The sequence below is a fragment of the Diceros bicornis genome, chromosome 16, assembly GCF_020826845.1.
Source record: "Diceros bicornis minor isolate mBicDic1 chromosome 16, mDicBic1.mat.cur, whole genome shotgun sequence".
Taxonomy (NCBI): domain Eukaryota; kingdom Metazoa; phylum Chordata; class Mammalia; order Perissodactyla; family Rhinocerotidae; genus Diceros; species Diceros bicornis.
The window spans coordinates 32,047,992-32,069,421 of NC_080755.1; positions in this window are offsets into that span (position 1 = coordinate 32,047,992).

The following is a 21,430-nucleotide window of genomic DNA, read 5'->3' on the forward strand; positions in this document are numbered from 1 at the left end:
TTCTCTATTATATTTAATAGTGTGGATTTCTGAATTTTCATTTATCCTCTTTGACATGATTTGGGCTTTAATGCACTTTTTTTGGCAAATAGCCAATGTTTTCCGTATCATTTATTGAAAAAACTATCCTTTCTCCATCTGGACAGGTACGTTTGGATGTTTGTCAATATCAGCTTACTATGTGTGTGTGTGGATCTGTTTCTGGCTCCCCCTCTGTTTCATTTATGCATCTATCCTTTTGTCAATTCCACACTGTATTGATTAATGCAGCTTTCTAGAAAGTCTTGAAATTAGGTTGCATGAATCCTCTTTGTTCCTCCTTTTCAAAATTGTTTGGCTATTCTAGTTCCTTTGCATTTACATATGCATTTTAGAATCTGCTTTTGCATATCTACAAAAAACTTGCTGAGATTTTGATTGGGATTATGTTGAATCTATAGATCAAATAGGAGAGAACTGAACCTTAACAATATTGAGTATTCCAATACATGAATTACAACTACATCAAAGCTATTGCTCTCAATTTATTTAAATTTTCTCTGATTACTTTCATCAGTGTTTTGTATTTATCTGCCTACAGATTCTACACATATTTTGCAATATTTGTTACAGAGTATCTAATTTTTATAAATGTCCATGGGATTAGTATTAATGACTATTTTTTTTTCCTCCTGATATGGATTATTTCGTGTCCTCTCTCTTTTTCCCTTGGCCAGTCTGGATAGAAATTTATGAACTTTAGTCTTCTTTTCAAAGAACCAACTTTTGGTTTCATTTATTTTCTCTATTTCCTCTGATTTTATTTTTGATATATATCTGCTCTAAGCTCTATCATATCCTTCTTCTGCTTGCTTTGCATTTAATTTCTCTAGTTTCTTAATGTGGAAGCTTATATTACTGATATTCAAATTTTCATCTTTTTTAATGTAACACTGAATGGTATAAATTTCCCTCCAACCTCTTCTTTAGCTGCATGCCACAAGTTCTGGTATGCCTTATTTTAATTTTCTCATTTATGAATTTATTATTTATACTTTTACAAAATATATCAGCAGTTGCCTTATAAGTCTAGCTTTAAAAATTGTTGTACTGCTTCATGTTTAGTGAAAGGACGTAACTCCAAATTCCCAATTTTGCTCTCCTATTCCTTGTGTTATTGTTTTGTGTTTTACTTTTACATACGCTTTCAATATATAATACTTTGTTGCTATTTCTTATTTAAATAGTCATTTTTTAAGCAATTAAATACAAGAAGAGAAAGTATTTTGTTTTATATTCATTTATTCAATTTCTTGTGCTTTTCATTTCGTTGTGTAGATTCAAGTTTCTTAACTTACATCATATTTCTTTAGCCTAAAGAATTATCTTTACTGCTTCTTGTAAGATTTTGGTGCTGGTTTAACCTCAGTGTCCGTCTAAGAAAGTCTTTATTTCACTTTAATTTTGAAGAGTATTTTTGTTGGGTATAGGATTCTGGATAGATATTTTTCATTTGACACTTTAAAGATATTACTCCATTGTCTTCTTGCTTGCATGGTTTCTGACAAAAGTATTATGCATTTCTTATCTTTGTTCTTCTGTGGGTAATATGTCTTCTTTTCTGGCTGCATTTAAGACTTTCTCATTGTCTTTGGATTTCAGTGGTTTATATATGACATACTTAGATGTCAGGTTTTGTCAACCATTATTTCTTCAAATATTTATTTTGTCCTAATCTTTTCTTTTTCTTCTTTTGGGATTGCAATTATGTATACTTTAGGCTATTAAATGCTGTCATGCAGATTTTGGACATTCTTTTATGGCTTTTGTTCTTCTATAGCTTTATTTTGATATTCAACTTGTGTAATTTCTAATTGACTAATCTTCAAGTTCATTGATTCTTTCTTTGACAACTGTAACACTGATACCAAATCTGACATGGACAGTGGAAGAAATAAAGTTTATGTCAAGCTCACTCATTTCTTCTCTTCTTTTTTGTTTCCAAAATGTATGTATAGAACATCTGTTAGGTGTCAAGCTCTCTTCTTGTTGTTGGTAATACAACAGCAAATCAAACATGAGAAATGATCCACACTCAAGGAGCTTAAATTCTACATTGCATAGGTGTAAATATTTTATTAAAACAAATTTACCAATGTTTCTGTGTATGGATACACAAATATGTGTGTATGTTTGTGTATGTACAATACATCTGGCCAAGGTTGCTTTATCTCAAGAATGCTTAATTAATTAAATATTACAACATCAATCAATGTAATCCATCACATTAACAGATTGAAATCTGTTATCTTAATTCTTAGACAAAATGATAAAATCCAACATTCATTGTTAACTAAAAATAAAATTAAAACTTTTAAAATATTAGCAGTAGAAAGAAACTTAGCTTGATAAAGGAAATAAATGAAAAACTTGCAGCAAATAAAAATTAATGGTGAAAAATTGAAAGCACTTACTTTAAGGTTAGCAGAAAAATATGAGTGCTGACTACTATCTCTTCCATTCAACATTATACTAAATTTCCTAGTCTTTATAGGAAGGCTAGAGAAACAAACAAAAAAATATAAGAATAGTAAAGGGAGAAATAAAACTGACATTTTTCACATATTTTATCAATTATCTACTTAGGACCATCAAAGAATTTATAGATGAATCATTAGTATTAACCAAAGAACACATATTTGGGTAAAAAATCAATATAAGTAGTCAATTATTGTTCTACACTATATCAATAAAATTTTGGAGAATCATTTTTTAAAATACAATTTAAAACAAGAAAACACTGAGAAATAACTCTAACAGAAGATATAAGAACTGTATGAAGAAAATTATATAAGCTTATTTAAAGACATGATAGAAGATATATGCATAGATATAATAAAAAGGTTCAATATCAGACAGATATAAATTGCCTCATATTTACCTTAAGATGTAGGGAAATTCCAATTAAAATCCTAAAAATATTATTATTGATTTTTTTGTCTAGTTAGTTAGGTAGATAGTTATTGGAATTTGAAAATTTAACTCTAAATATGTATCAAAGGACAAAGAATTAAGGAAAACCACAATACTCTCAAAAAAGAAAAATGTGAACACACTTACCTGAGTATATATTAAGAATAAATAAAATTCTATAATCAAGACAGGCTCTCTCTTTCTCTTTCATTGAGGAAGATATAAATTGACCAAGAATTAAAAAAAAAAAGATTTTACACAGTGATCAACACATGTGTAGAAACATGTATGATAAAACTAGGATTGCTTATCAGGAAGAAAAGCACAATTTCTTGAAGGAAATGGTTATCCGTAGGGAAATTGAAGGGAAATAAGGGAGTGACCTTATGCAAAATGGTGGTGTAGGAAGGTCTAAGAGTCAAACTCACCATCTCAGCAACTACTGAGCTAAAAAGAGTGATTAGAATCAACTATTTGGGACTCTGGAACATGATCAGACAGTTAAGACAACCAAGGGAGCGCTTGATGATGGAGAAACTGATGATCTTTTATGAATAGCATACCCGAGTCAGTGGCCATCCTCCATTTCTCATTTCTCAGCCCTGCCTTGACTATAGGGAGAATATCCTCCATTCCTAAAGTAGCTTATTGGAGCCAGGGTGGGTAGTGGGGACCTTGTCCTCCAAAAATGTGAGGTTGTGCATTTTGGTTGGTTTGTTGGTGCCCTGAGGCACCAGTGAAGACACTTCCCTGATTTCAGTCCTCTGAGCAGCAGCAGCTTACCCAGAGGAATCTATCAACATATTTAAAGAGACAAGGACTCTCTTCTTTTTTCTTTTTGGAGCCAGACATCTAAGGAAATTTTTGTCAGCTTACTGGCTGACAGCAGAGATAATGGAAGAGAAAATTCAGTGATCACACACAACAAGGAATACCCACTTTCCAAAAATAGTCTGGAAAAGTCACAAAAGGATGGCTTCAGCCCTCAACAACCCAAAGGCATCAATCCCTGAGCAGTGGGAGAATCTAATTTCCACTTACCATATTATAATACTCCAAATGTCTAGTTCTCAACAAAAAAAATTACAAAACATGCAAAGAAACAGGAAAGTTGGACCCATTCACAGAAAAAAAAAGAATTTGATAGAAACCATCCCAGAGGAAGCCCAGACTTTGGAATTACTAGTCAAAGACACTAACTCAATTGTCTTAAATATAAGAATATCAATAAAGAGATATAGATTATAAAACCAAATCAAACAGAAGTTCTAAAGGTGAAATGTACAATAGCTTAAATGAAAACTTCACTTAATGTGTTCAACAGCAAATTTAGGCAGGCAAAAGAAAGGTTCAGCAAACTTGAAGAATTAACTAGAATTTCACAAGAAATGCTAAGAGTCCTTCAGCATGAAAAAAAAACACAAAACAAAACATGAGACAGTCATGTGAACCATAAGAAGAAATAAAGGACACTGGTAAAGTTAACTATAGGTAAATAGAAAAGCCAATGTTAATGTACTTTTGGTTTGTAACTTCTCTTTTTTTCTATATGATTTAAAAGGCAAATGCATAAAACAATAATTATAAATCTATGTTAATGGGTGCATAATGTATAAAGATGTAATATGTGACAGTAATAACACATATAGGAACACAAATGTATAGCAGCAGAGTATTTGTATACTACTGAAACTAAGTTGATATTATTCACACTAGGTTGCTATAAGTTTAAGATGTTAATTTTAATCCCCAAGAGAACCACTAAGAAGTAAATAAGCAATATACGGAAAAGGAAATAAGAGGAAATCAAAATGGTACACTAAAGATAGTAATGGAGAGATTGAGGAATAAAATACAAATAAGACATACAGGACATATATAGCTAAATAGCAGAAATAAATTCTTCCTTATCACTAATTACTTTAAATGTAGTTGGATTAAAATTAACTATTAAAAGTCAGAGATTGGCAGATTGAATAAAAAAACAAAATCCACTTCTACGCTGATGACAAGAGATTGACTTTAGACATAAGGACACAAGGTGGTTGAAAGTAAAAGGATGGAAAAAGATATTCCATGTAAATAGTAACCAGAATACAACTGGTGTGGCCATATTATTGTCAGATAAGTAGATTTCAAGTAAAAACAGTTTACAAGAGACAAAGGATGTGATATTTTAATAGAAATTCAATTTTGGAGAAAGATATAATAATTATAAACATACATGCACCTAACTAAAGAACCTCGAAGTACGTGAAACAAAAATTGATGGAATTGAAGAGAGAAATAGACAATTCTGCAATAACAGATGGAATCTTCAATTCTCCACTTTAAATAATGGATAAGATAGAACAACCAGACAGGAAATCAATAAGGATATAGAGGAGTGGAACAACACTATAAACCCAGTTAGACATAACAGACAAAAAATATTCCACTCAAGAACAGAAGAATATGTATTCTTTTTTTTTTTTTTTTTGGTGAGGAAGATCAGCCCTGAGCTAACGTCCATGCTAATCCTCCTCTTTTTGCAGAGGAAGACCAGCTCTGAGCTAACATCTATTGCCAATCCTCCTCCTTTTTGTCCCCCAAAGCCCCAGTAGATAGTTGTATGTCATAGTTGCACATCCTTCTAGTTGTTGTATGTGGGATGTGGTCTCAGCATGGCTGGAGAAGCGGTGTGTCGGTGTGCGCCCGGGATTCGAACCCAAGCCACCAGTAGTGGAGCGCGCGCACTTAACAGCTAAGCCACAGGGCCGGCCCCAAATATGTATTCTTCTTAATGTACATAAAAAATTCTCCACAATTGACCATATATTAGGCCACAAAACAAGTCTTAATACATTTAATAAGATTAAAATCATACAAAGCACCTTTTTTGATCACAATGGAATGAAACTGGAAGTCAATAACAGAAAGAAAACTGAAAAATTAACAAATATGTTAGAAAATTCCATATACAACAAAAAGATCTTTCAAAAATGAATGTGAAATAAAGACTTTAAAAACACAAAACCTGTAAGAATGCATAACCAGCAAACGTACTACTAGAATTGTTAAAGTCCGTGCAGTAGGCAAATGATACCAGAAGAAATTAGGATCTATGTTATAGAATAAAAAGCACTGTAAATGCTAACAATGAATGTAAATATAGTAGACTTTTTCCTCATTGTTTAAAACTCATGAAATGATAATTGATTGTTTAAAGCAAAAGTAATAACAATGCATTGTGTGTTTATAATTTATGTAATAATAAAAGATATAACAACACTACAATAAAGGCCTGAGAGGGAGAAATAGAAATATACTACTGTAAGATTTTGACACTGTATCTGAAGTGATATAATATCCCTTGAAGGTAATCTTTAATAAGTTAAAATTGTAATATATAGCTCCAAAAGCAAATATTTAAAAAAAGCTAAAAGAGAGTAATACTAACCAGCAAACAAAAGAGGTAAAATGGAATCATAAATAATATTCATGCAAGTCAAAATAATGCAAAGAAAGAAGAAATATTGAACACAAGATAGATGAGACAAATAGAAAACAAATAAAATTACAGATTTGAACTTAACTATATAATAATCCCATTAAATATAAATGGTCTAAACACCCTAATGAAAACACAAGAGTTTATCAGATTGGATTAAAAACATGAGCCAACTGGGGCTGGCCCAGTAGCATAGTGGTTAAATTCACATGCTCCACTTTGGTGGCCCAGGGTTCACAGGTTTGGATCCCAAGTGTGGACCTATGCACCGCTTATCAAGCCATGCTGTGGCAGGCATCCCACATTTAAAGTAGAGGAAGATGGGCACGGATGTTAGCCCAGGGCCAATCTTCCTCAGGAAAAAGATGAGGATTGGCAACAGATGCTAGCTCAGGGCTAATCTTCCTCACCAAAAAAACAAACAAACAAACAAACAAGACCCAACTATACGCTGTCTGCAAGAAAACTATTTTAAAAACAAAAGCTTACAAGTAAAAGAATAGAAAAAGGCATAGCATGCTAACGCCAATTTTTTAAACATGGGAGCTACTATAATAGTATCAGATAAACTTGGCTTCAGAGTAAAAAAAATACCAGGGACAAAGAGGTTCACTTTATAAAAATAAAATGGTTCTCTTCAACAAGAGAACACAACAATCATAAACATTTATGAAACTAGTGAAAGAGCCTGGAAATATGTGTAACAAAAACTGATAGAACTACAAGGACATAAACAAGCAAATCCACAACTATTATAAGAAATTTCAGCATCCATCTCTCAATAACTGAATGAACAAGTAGACAGAAAATTAGTATTAATATGAAAGATCTGAACAATACTATCAATCACTTTGATATAGTCTATAGAACATTCTATCTAACAGGGGCAGAATAGACATCCTTTTCAAGCACACACACATTATTTACCAAAATGGAGCATGTTTTGAGTATAAAATAAGTTTCAATAAATTTAAACATTTAGTAAATTCAAAAGAACACAAATCATACAAACTATTTTCTCTAAACAAAATAAAATGAAATTTGAAATTAATAGAAGAAATATCTGGAAAATATGTAAATATTTAGAAAATATAAAACATTTCCAAAAGTATAAAGTATTTTAAACTCAATGAAAACATATCAATTTTTCAAATGCAGCTAAAGCATTGCCTAGAGGGAACTACCTATCACCAAATGCATTTATTAAAAAAGAAGTAAGATCTCAAATCAAAGACTTCAGCTTCCACCTGATGAAAATTAAAACAGAATAGCAAATTAAAGCCAAAAAAAGGATAAGAAGGGATAATAATAAAAATAATAAAGATCAGAGCTGAAATCAATGAAATGGAAAATCAAAAAAATAGAGAAAATGGAACCAAAAGCTAGTTCATATAAAAGATCAATAAAATGATATGTCTTTAGTCACATGAATCATGAAAAAGAAAAGAAGAGGCAAATTATTAATATCAGGAATGAGAGAGGGAATATTATTAACAGTTTTGCGTCAATAAATTGTACGATTTAGGAGAAATGGACAAAGTCCTTGTAAAACACAAACCACAAAAATTTACTAAAGAAACATATAATATGAATAGCCTATATGTATTAAGCACATTTTAGTTAAAGACCTTCCCGTGAATAAAATTGCATGCCCACATGACTTTATTGTGAATTATACCAAACTCTTAAGTAAACAATGAAACAAACTCTACACAAACTCTTTCGAAAACTGAAGAAGAGGGAATGCTTGCAAACTGAATCTTAGAGGGCATAATACACTGATACCGAAACCAGCAATGACGTTGTAAGTAAAGAAAACTAGTGGCTAATGTATTTGCAAACATGGATGCAAAAATTTTCTACAAAGTTTGAATAAATTGAATCCCATACCATATAAAAAGTATAATACTTCATGAGAAAATGGTGTTTACACAAGAAATGAATGGGTGGTTTAATGTTTGAAAACAAGTCAATGTAATTCATCATATTAATAGGCTAAAAACAAAAAACTAATCACCTTAATAAATGCATGAAAAGAATTAAACAAAATCCAATATCCATTCCTAATTCAAAAGAAAAATAGAACTTTCAACAATTATGAGTAGCAGGGAGCTTTCCCAGCCTGACAGAAGGCATCTATGAAAATTCTACAGCTAACTTCTTACTGAATGGTAAAAGGCCGATTGATTTCCATTTAAGAACAGCAACAAAGCAAGGATGTCCACCTTTACCACTTTTATTCAGTATAATATTTAAGATTTTATCCAGTGCAATTGGCAATTGAAATCCAAAGTTTTCAATTCGGATTTCAATTTCAATTTCTTTCAAACTGATGTCATGACCACCTATTCAGAAAATCCTGGAATTTAGTGGAATCTACAAAATACTAGTAAGAAGCGAGTTTAGGAAATTTGTAGTACACAAGATCAATCTACAAAAGTCAACTGTATTTCTATATGCTAGCAATGTACAATCAGGAACTGAAATAAAAGGTGCTGGTTATAAAAGCACTAAATATGAAATACCTAATGATGAATGTGACAGAAAGTTTGCTGAACCTGTACGTTGAAAGCTACAAAACATTTCTGAGAGAAATTTAAAAAGACCCAAATAAATGGAAAGTTATACTGTTTTCTTGCATAAGAGTCCAGATTGACATGTCAATTCTTCCCAAACTGATGTATCTATTCAATGAAATTCCAGTCAAAGGCTGTTAATTTGGGTCTCCCACCCTTCACATGGCAAAGCCATGTGCAATTTCCCTGTCAATAGAAGGGAAGGTGTAAAGAAGCAAAGCTATAGAGCCACATGCAGATGTGAGTCAGGACAGTGTTGTAAAAGGCTCTTAGGTACATGTGCAGGATTTATCCTGAAAGGGGAAAACTCATCAAGTGTTCTGAGGTATAAATATTGAAAAGCTTCCTAAAAGGTTAACCCCTTTGCTAGATGTCAAGATGTTCTTTTCAAGATTCAGCTCAAAGTAAATTGCCTGTGAATGAGAAAAGAGGAGTGCAGCCTGACAGAAAACCTTCAAGTGGTTTTTTTGGGTCTCTTCAATGCTGCATATATATAAGTAGAAGCACTTATACCTCTCCATAAAGCCATGCTTATATTACACCCACTTCTGCCTTCAGCTGTGATTTACTCTGAATCCTGCCTCACTTGCTGTAAAATGCTCTGTCAGGAACACCTCAGTGAAATCTCCTTAAAGTAAAGCATTCTTGCACCTACGCTGTGGCTCTGAAAGCTGCCATCTGGTCTAATTCAACTCTATTTTAAACTCTTGAATCACATAACTTAAATCCACATAAGTGTTGATTGTACATGATTGCCTTTATTGATTCCTGCTTGGACTAAACTTATTTCAGAGTCTCCATCCAACTTCAGCAAGAATGCTTGAATTTTTTTGCTCATTCTCTTCCTCTTGGGCTTAATACTGAATCTTTCCCTCTTCTTTTCTAATGCTGTGTCTACAAAGATTTTGAGGAGTTGAGTCACGCAATGATTACCCTAGAAATTTGGTTTCTTCAAACTTCCAACATGTCTGAACATGTCTCATTGTCCCACCTCTCTGAAATCAGCCCCACCTCTTTAACTGCCTAACAACTACATCATCACTATCCCTCTCTCTTAGGATTTGAATTAATGATATTGACTTTTTGGGATTTCTATCAGACATAGAGCCTGTCCATTCTTCCTGCACGCCTTTCCTGTTTGTCTTTCTTTCGACATTCATTTTGCGGCCTCCTTCACAGTATAAGTTACCTTGCTACGATAGCTGGATATTTATATAGCCAGCCTTCGAACTAGACTCTAGGTAAGTCCCAGTGGCATTGAATTAGAAAATCCTGGGTGAGCCCCAGGTACCTAGTTTTATTAAGAAGTCTCCGGGGATTGTGAATCGCAGCCAGTAAAAACATTATTCCTAGATCGTGTTTATAAACTTTGAATAATTATTTCTCTTATCTGTTTAAAAGGAGAGAGATTCTTGAAGACAGAAATTGTCCTCATTCTTTTATTCCCCAGCACATTGCATATGGAAGATGTTCAGTAAAGGTAGCAGCAACAGATCAAGATAATTTAAGGCCGCCTCACCTCAGCACAATTTCTCATGATGTCCCCCCTTGTAATACTCTTTATTCCCTGCCCCTTCGTCTTCCATCTATTGAATGGTTCCTTCAGAGTTTACTTCAGAGCCCACTTTCTCATTGTAGTTATCTCTAATTCGCACTCTTCCTTTGCCACGCCCCTACAGTTACATCATTTGTGCCAAGCACTCCAGAACTTGACTTAGAACAATTTTTCATAAGTTAGTCATTTTATTCTAATTACCCAGAAGGGTTTTAATATTTTCTTCTTTAGTTTTTACAAAGCTATCTAAAATTAGTCTGAACATTCAAACAGTGCTTAATAAATATTTGTTGCTGGTTTTCTCAATTCGCATGGCTGTGACTTGCATTTAATTCAATGTAATGATCCCCTTACTGAATACCAAATATGCGCAAAACATTGCTTCAGGTGTTGTGTTAGTATGAGCACATTCTTTGAAAAGTTTAGAAAGGATTCCAGTGCCAAAGACAGATGATGTATAAATTAGCCCCCAAAGGGTTTTTATCATTAAGAAAATTGTAGCTACCACTGGGAGTTAATCTGTCTGTCTGCTGGAAAGTGTTGCCTTGTCCAACCAACACCTGCAAATAAAGAACACTTGTGAGAACAAATTCTACTGTGCTCAAACCTAGAAAGATAGTATACTATTTGGGTTGCTTTCCATCCTCCCGGCTCAAAAGGCATCTCCTAATCAATTATGGTGCTTGAAGCAATCATCCATGCCACCCAAAGAGTTGAGTATTATTTGAAAAGAATGGGATGCACCAAAATTTGTGAATAAGGGATCTTTCTAAAACTTTTGGTAAAGTATTAGTATTAAGAAATATTGACATGAGACTCAGGAGAGCAGGAACTTAGTCATGTTTTGCTACTCACTGTGTGACATTGACAGAATCACTGAATGGCATTGGTCCTTAGCCTTATCTGCAATGTTAGGGGAAAGTGTGAAGTACATGACCAGGTGGAGATCATAGTGTTCTAGTTCTCCTTCTTCTCTTCTTCAGATGAGAGATCCAATCCCTCTAGTCACACCTGTGGACATGTGAGCTAGGCCAGCGAACAACATATCCTTCGGCTGTTTCCAGGAACAATTAAGAGTCTCCTTTTTGGGGGTTTTTAGGGCACAAGAGTAGTGATGAAAGAGGTACTGGTGCCCAGGGCTTCATCTACATGGAGGAACTGGTAGCAGAGAATGACGATGGTAAGCTGAGATAAACAGAGGCAAAGGTTAGAGAGAATGTCTTTCCTTTGGTTTTGTTATGTAAGTCAGAAAACTACCTCTTGGTTAAAATTATGTATATAATTTTTGTTATTTGAAAGCAAAAGAGTTCTGACTGATAAACTCAGACTATAAACATGTAAATAAAGTAGTAAAATGATTGAGTTATTATAATACCAAGTACTGGTGACATGATCAGTTTACTATCATTCTCAGTTACTCTGAAAAACGGGAATCATGATATCTGAAAATCCGAGTATCAAGGGTCGTTGCAAGGTTGAAAGAAGACTGTGAAATGGCTTTGGCCTCTGCATGCTTTGAAAGTTCAGGTGTCCTTACAGCTTACTCATGGATAGAAAATGAATGAATAATGGTTAGATAGATAGATGTCATGGAAAAGATAGTGCAGGTGTTTAACAGTTTGGAAATGTGTCATTCAGTGATACTTGAGGTGTTCCTGTTATCCCACATACTAGATGTGTGCTCTTATTTACGATCCTCAGTTTCTGATATTCTATAACAGTACTTCAAGGGAAAGATATAATGATCAATTGAGAAAATGTGTGTCCAAATTGTAAAGTGCTATGCATTTGGAAATAAGTTCTAAAATATAAGTATCACAAAGATAGCAGAAACTGAATTTCATATTAAAGTATAAATTACTTATATTGCAATATCTTTCCCGAGAACAGATTTTTATAAACAAATATCCTTTTACTTTAACCATATCAGTAGATGTGTGTATGTGTATGAGAGACATAGATGATGAGATATCAACTACATATAAACTGTAACAATCTCAGAGGAGAATCCCTCCTTGATCCCTAAAATTTGTCTGTAAGACTTGTTTCAAAATGCACACACACACACACACACCATCTGTCAGTCGTTCTTATTTGAAATATGATTAATGGAAGACATTTATGTAGTTAATTCCAATTTTCTTTTTTAATTCAATATTGTATTATGAGAATTTTCTCCGGTGATGTCTGTAGCTACAGTTCATCCTTTTTCAGTGCTATACTATAGCATAATATAGCATTATATGAAAATACCACACTTTTGATATACTTTTTTTTTTTTTGGTGGGGAAGATCAGCCCTGAGCTAACATCCACGCTAATCCTCCTCTTTTTGTTGAGGAAGACTAGCCCTGGGATAACATCTGTACCCATCTTCCTCCACTTTATATGGGACTCCGCCACAGCATGGCTTGACAAGCGGTGCCTCGGTGGACACCCGGGGTGCGAACCCGGGCCACCAGCAGCGGAGTGCGCGCACTTAACCACTATGCCACGGGGCTGGCCCCTTGCTATACTTTTAAATTTTTCAAAGTTTTGCTATTATTAAAATTGTTACTAAGAACTTCATCGGTCATGTCTTTTGAGGCACACATCAATGAGTTTTTAAGTAGTATTTCCAAGAAGTGGAATTGTAAGCTCGTAGGGTAAAGTCAACTTAAGCTCATTAGATGTTTCTAATAATTTTCCAAAATGATGGTAGGAATTTACATAACCAATAGCAGTATTGCAGTTTCTGCAACTTTAAGCTGAACACTTTGATTCACTTGCTCCATATACTTACAAATGGTTGGTATTGTCAGACTTTTAAATTTTTTGCCAATACGATAGGTATGAAATAGTATCTCATGGTGTTAATTTGCATTTAACTAATAATAAGATTATCTATATATTCATTGTTTTTCTCTTTTACATAGAGCTTCGTTTTATCCAATTTTATTGTTATTAGTTTTTCATTTATGATTTGTAGGAATACTTTGTATATGCTAGATCCTAAACCTTTTCAAATTTATATATTTATAAGTTAATTAATTCTTCCAACACTTGACTTTTTTTTTCATTGTCTTTAAGATACCTTTTGATTAATGGAAATCCTTACTTCAATATAATTGAATATACTACTATTTTCCTTTTTGGTTAATATTTGTATGTCTTGCATAAGAAATCATTTCCTATTCTATAATCTGAAAGGCATTCTCTTATATTGTATTCTAATTCATTTATAATTTTGACTTTCATTATTACGACTTTATAGAAAATAGGTTTTTGGAATTGGTGCTAGGAAATTCCACTATTTTCTATGGGGATAATTACTGATTCCTTGGTTATCTCCTCTTTTCCCACTATTCTGAATTTTCATCTTTCTCAAATTTTATTGAAATATTTGTCTATCTCTGTTACTGTCACGCAGTCTTAATTACCATATCTTTAAGTCATTATGTTTAGAGAAGAAAATTTTTCTAGCTTCTATTCTTCCAGAGTGATTTAGCTATTCTTGCTCTTTGCTTTATCACATAAATTTTAGAACCAGCATGTCAAACTCCATGCACAACACTATTGGGACTTTGATTGGGATTACATTGATTATATACACCTATATATCAGTGTGGGTGAACTATTTGAAATATTAAATCTTCCAATCCAAGATTATGGCATATCTCCCCATTTGTTTAGTTCTTTTTTTTTTCTTTTAACATTGAAGAATTATCAGTTATTTGCATGTTTCAAGATACAGGGCTCTCTTTTTTTTTATCTGAGTATGTATTCCTTTTCCTTGGACTGAGCATATTATTGCTAAATTGGCAGATTTTAGAAATTAGTTTTCCAGGTAAGAATGACTACTCTCTTAATCCAGTTTCTCTGTTTTGGAATGCAAATACGCATCACATTTATGGGAAAAATGTCCACCTATTTAGTGTCTTTTGATGTCTTTCTGTAAGGCTAAAAAAAAACAACCTCCATGATGATCTTGCATATAGTTTATTAAATTTATTTATAATTTATCTATGACAAATGACATTTTAATTATACTTTTCCAAGAGCTAGTTGCTGTCATGTAGAAATGCAACCAATTATAGAATATTAATTTTGATTCTAGCAGTGTATATAAACTTTCTTATGAATTCAATAATTTATTGTAGATTTTTTTAGTTTTCTATGTATTCAATTATATTCTGTTCAAACGATTCCAGGTGTATTTGCTCCGTTGCAAACCTCATACTTTTTTTCTTGTCAGTCTGTGCTAGTTGGTCCTTCTGCGATAATATTGGATAGAAGTAATTATAGCAGATATATTTACTTTCTCTTAATTTTAAAGGAAATGCTTTAACCAAATCTTCATTTAGTGTAAAGTATGTTTTTTTGTGTGTGTGCGTGTGTGCGTGTGTTGTCACATATCTTTGAACGGCAAATTCTGTCTAGGTCCCTATGTGACATAGTTTTCATTGCAGTCAGGCAATATGAGAATAATTTTCTCCTTTACTATGGTGTGCTTACCTCACTCTTAAATTCATATTTACATATTTAACCAAAATTTTGCATATTTTTATTTTTCTTCTCAATTTATATTTCCTTGCATTACTATACACTTTATACCAAATGGGAAGAATCCCATAAAAAGTAAAAATACTAAGGTTTAAGTGTACAAGGCCATGGAGAAGTGAACATCATGTCGATGTGACATGGCATAAAAATGTGATACTTAAAAGGCTGCCGTCAGATAACCACAGTTGAGGTTTTGCCAAATGATGAGCATAATTTGCCCTCAAATGAAAAGTCAGAGTCTCAAATAAAATAAAACTAGTGACAAGTCAATCATTAATTAAAGTTCCAGAAGCTTGATTTTCACAAGCAGCTAAATGCTTGTTAAACGCACTAGGGTTCAGTCTACACAGGCTAAGTGATGTGGGGAGATGGCTCAGCATAACTCAGTCGGTAAATTAACACATTGTAGCATGGATAACACTGTTCTAGGAATAGTCATCAACACTTGGAAAATACCTTAGAGGTTCTAGGGCCCAACATCTCATATAATGGAATAAACTTTCTTTTGTAGTCACCAGTCTCTTAAAGGTGTTTCTTTCTATACACTTCTAACTTGGTGGATGTAACCAAAGTTAGATGCACCAGCTTCTGGAAATTTAATTTTCAACTGCAAAGAAACAGACCATGTGGGGTTCTTCTATGTCAAGAAGCTAGCTTTTAACCCTGTATGAGAAATGTACACAGAACAGTAATCTCAAACAAGAATAAAGAAACAGAAAGGAATGTAGAAAAAAGTAAAAACAAAGGTACAAGAGTTTGGATTAGTGGCTGGAGCGAAGAAGACAGCTATAGAGTGTGCGTGGGGCAGGGGAGTTTATTATCTCCAAATCAATGCCCAGTTTACTCATCCTGAGTGATCGCTCTGGTGTGCATCAGGAAAGAGCATTACACAGAGCTGAGGGAATCGTATATCCCCATAAGGTGACATGTGGATTGAACTCAAGCTAAAGACACCAGGTTATGAGAGATAGCCCCTCTAAGAGAATATATAAAGAAGATGATTTCACGGACTTCTGAGCTCTGGTTTTTTCATCATTCACTTTCTCATAGGTATGTGTCAACAGTGGATATCCTGCGGGATGGTTTCCTTTATAGACTCCAGTCTTCATCAGCATGAAAAATGTTAACTTTTTCACTTTTGGGGCTCTTTCTGTGGTGTATCTATGGTAAATCAATATCCAATATATCAAAGTCACATTTTCATCCTAGACGATTCTGTGAATATGGTAATAATTTATGGGTCAAATTAAAATGTGAGAAACAGCCACATTGTTTCCAGAGTGGCGGCATCATTCTGTTAGAGGCGTGAAGGAAGGGGGGTGACTATATAAGGTCAGGAGGAGGGAATTCTGTAGGGTGTTGGAACTGTTCTGCATCCTATTTGTGGCATTGGTTACAAGAGTCTACACATATGTTAAAATTCATAGAACTCTACACAAAAAAGTGAATACTCTTTATTACATGTAAATTAATACAAATAAATAAAAGGCATACCATTTTTTAGATTAGATAGCCTGCCAACATTCTTGGGGAAAAAACATACTTAAGAATTTTCAAATACGTTAAGAACTTTCACTCAAAACTGAGCAAAGCAATAAACAAATCATGCCTACAAAGCCATTGATATTTTATACTCAACTATTTTTAAGATTATATTTTGAATTCTTTTGTACCCCTTCTAATTCTAGTTCTGCATTTAGAGCACACTTCTTTTTTAAATTGCCATTTCCATCAGTTCTGAGAGGTAAAGAATTGTTCTACTATTGTGGGCATTACTCATTTGATCATTCACAGGCAGGTGTGGCAATTTTTTCATGAAATAGTTTCCACATATGGACCACATCAAAATTTAAATGCTGGTAATAGGTAATGAAAAGAAGACTCAACATAAAAATGTGGTTTTAATATAAGTTGTCTGCCTTAAGGTCCATAGAAGACAACCCATATATACATTTAGGTTATTTTTATTGCAGTGATCTTTTTGCCACATTGTCACTGTTCTATAAAACAGCATGCTGCATGTATCCTGTTCCTTTAGTAATGCTTCAAATGTAGTGTGATAAAAACACATGCTGTGTCATATATTATAAGCTATGTATTCCTAATTGGACATTTGTAAGATGTTTAATAATGACTGAAGCTCCACTGTGTCTAATATATTATGGAATAAATGTGTCAAAAACCAGTGGTATGCTCTAAAACTTTATTTTAAAGGAGGCAGCTCATACAGCTCAGATGCTGTTGTTTGTGCCTGACTTGGGCAGCAATGGGATTCAAGCAGCAGATGATGAAAATTCTGCAATTAGGATATTTTCTCCCTTTAGAAAAAGAGGCTGAATAAAGAATATTAATCTGATTCTCTGCCATTTTTGTAGCTCACTCTGCTTAAAGTATCTTCAAACAGAGTTACATTGATCAAATAGGCTAGTGTTACCATTCGTTGCCCAGAGAGCAGTAAAAAGATTTACTTAAAAGATCTAATCTGTGACTACAAATTGCTGCCACATAACTAATGTCAAGGGTAGAGCCTGCCCTGTTGGTCTTGCCACCCACATGAATTCTTGGGCTACCCAGGATGGGCAGACACCCCACAAGGAAGCCATGGGGGAAGCTCATTAAACCAAGGGATGATATGTGTTATAGTCAGTGACTTCATTAAATTCTTCTTAAGATGTAGAAACATAATGAACATTTTAGGAACAAATCTGGAATAAAAGACAGATGGAATTAAATACACTTGTACGACAATATTTACCTTCTGTCTGATTTCTAGACAAATGTATTTCTATCTTCTGATTTGGGACAACTTTCAAAATTCTATTTCTTCATTCATTCACTAAATATGTATTCAGTGTCTTCACGTCTTAGGCATTGTACTAGGCCCTGGAAAGATACTGGTGAACTAGGGGAATTCCAACCAAAATTCCTCAATTCTGGAAAAAGTCTTAGTTCCTAGAATTTGGCCTTCAAGACTGAGGCATTTTTTTCATTAGAATATATGATTCTATTTGTGCTTTCATGTATTCATAAATGCATTCAAACATTATTTTCAGTTTATGGTTACTGAGCCTCTGCTTAAACCAGAAGCTGATTTTTTTTTTGCTAATCAAGTCTTTCTCCTAGGGCATCCTATAGATTGTGTCATAGGTTCTATATTGGTTCATTGATATTGACTCCCAAGTGACTACTTGGTTCCTTTGCCCTCAATCTTTTTTTGGGAGAGCAGATAATTACATTCTTTCTTCTTGCTAACCCATTTCTGCCACTAACATTGTGAAAATTTCTTATTTGCCTATCTTTTTCCTGACATTCCTCGGTTCAAACCTTGCATATGGTCAAGACCAAATCTTCACTAAAATTTGCCTCAACCTTCAGTTGAATCAAGGAACTCTACAGGGTGAATCAGTGGCTCAGTTGCTTCAGTGATATCTACCTAGGAATTTATGTTTCTAATTGAAATTATACTTCTCATCTTTCTTATTTTCTTCTGCCCACTCAACTATAAGTAGATTATGACCGCTGAGTATAAGGGAAAGTTCTGGGACTAAATCCTGTCAAATTATCACTTGTCTAACTTCATCTGTTGTCCTTCCATCACACACAAATGCAATGCTGGTCCTTAGATGTTTTCATCTAAAAATACAATAAAAAATGTTTTCAGACATAATTGAGTATATATTACCTTATGAAATAAACACGTCTCTGAAAGTTTTACTCAAAGTTTTAATAAGCCTTTATATTTAAAATTTTATATTATTTCATGTAATTTTCCATATTTTATTCTGAGAATATTATTGTTATTCTTTCCTACTTTTCCCACAATTTATAATTCTGACTAGAAAGTTTTTAGGTGGATCTCATTTACTTCACATGAAGTATATCAATACTCCTACTCCCTAGCACCTTTATGTCTCAGTGCTAAACATGTCTTTTAATTTTTTTTAATAAAGGGACAACTTTTCTCCAGAGGTTACTCCATGAAATACTCCTCTCTGTATGCTATTATAGACTCACAACTATAAGAAAGCAAAACAATGAGTGTTTAGAGTTTAATTTTTAATAAAAAAGTTCCCTAAACTCAATTAAATTCTCGCTGAATCTTGAGTGAAAATGAAATATATTAAACCCCAAGAAGCAGCCGCAAATGTCTAATACATTGGATAACAAGGATTAGAACGCTGGTTTGGGATCATATGCCTTCGTTTGGTTATTAGACATTAAGAATGGGATTTTAGGAAGCTCTCCGAGATGCATTAGTCCCAGTAAAATACTTACCAGATAATTCATTATAGTCTTTTTTTTAGAGGGGGAGGGGTTGTAATTTAGAAGAATGCAATTAAAACTGAACTTGATAATTAATTCTGAACTGGTGAGAACTAGTTCCAGAGATTATGACTATAATGCTGTGTAGTCATTGATATAAATATTCATGAGGTTTCATTGTTTTATGGTTTTCTCAAGCACACAGCTTATCTGAAGAAGTAAAATTAAAGTACCATTATTTAACATTACAATGCAAATAAGAATCAATGAGGAAAGAATAGTTAATTCACAAGGGAACGTGAATACATGCAGGCACACGTAGAGACTATATCATATATGTACAAATAAATGTGTTCTGAACATATGAATTAGAAAATTGAGAAAAGAGGAGAGAAAAAGTGATATGGATAAACAATTTTGGATCTTAATCTGGTCAACTCTGGGTTAGTGAAATTCATTGAAATCGACTTAACCTACCACCAAAAATCAATCAACATATAAAACTAATCATGTGCAGCAGAAGAGAGAATGAGAAAATGGTCTTTCTTATTCTATTTCCATCTTTTACTGAGCCATAATACCATCATATCTAACCTTGAAGCAGATTCATCTATAACATGAAATTTTCAAGTAATCTGATTGAATAAACAGAGTATGATGAATGGATGAATGGATGGATGCATGGATGGAAACTACAAAGAGAGAAGTAGCCAGAAAGCAGCCAGCTAGGAAAATTGAAATAGGTGGGAGGAGGGGTGGTGGGAGATGGGAGTGTAATTTCAAACGATAGTCTTTGATGTGATTTAATTTAATTTAAAATTTCATTCTCAATGGGATTCTTATAATTGCTATTTTTTTATATCCTCAAACTTGATGAAGAAAGAATCAGCACAAACAGTATATTCATTGAAAACTTTACACAAATTTGAGGAAGATTTAAGCCTTCTGTACTAGTATGCTCAGTTCGTTTATTGTTAAGCACCACAAAGTCAAATTCAGTATTATGTGATTAAGCTGCATCTGTCTCTGTGCAAGCACTCACCATATTTCTTTAAGTTCCGCAGGTGTTTTGCAAAGAATCTAAAGGATTTTGCACAAAATTAGTGCCTATAATAAAGCAATGCTGATGAAGAGACAGCTTTTTATATCACTGATATATTATAGTTTCTTCCTAATAAATGTCACTGCTAGATATTTCAAAACCTGAAACAGATTTGCTGACGGCACTGTTTTGAAGCATATTTGCTGTGCCTTATTGCTAAGATGTTCTTTTATAGATACACAGTTTAGAAATTTTATTTGACACTGTTGACTACTAAATTAGCAGCTTTTCAACTTTGCAAGACTTCTGTCACACAATTAAGATAAAAGGTAGGATAGATCACTTTTGCATTAATCTTTTTTGGCACTGTCCTAAGGCAATTTGATATGTATTAATTGAGGCACTAATTTGAGAAACAAATAAAAACAAGGTTGTTATTTGCCGTGTGTGTTTTTTTTTTCCAGGTTCTCTCTCTCTCTCTCTTTCACACACACACAACTTATGAAAAGTCAAACTATAAATACATAGGTTTTTTCATTTTTAATTACCTGGATTTGATGGTTTACAGCTAAAAGCACTCTTCAATTAGAAGGCTTACTTGGGAAGCCCATTTGGCCTCTAACCGTTAGCATGCTGCTATGTTCTCTGTTGAACACATTGGTGGTATTCAGGTGACCTATTTGGGAAACTTTATTCATTTGGCTAGAGCTCTGGGTTAGTGAATTTTACATACTATGGGGTCAATCCCTTAGCTCATCCTCTGAATTTGCTATTCTCAGTGGACATCAAGAAGAGTCAGGTCTTAACTCCAACCACAGATGACAGTGCTAACACAGGTGTACTTAACCTATAGGTCCAAAAAGTCCAAAAACATGGACAAAAACTGACTTCAGGCCAAGTTACTGATGGCCCTAATCTGTGTCATAAGGCACTAGCATAGAGAGATATTGATCCTCTGTTTCCAACCACAGCCCAAACCCCTGACCGAGAACATGGGACAGAATACAAATA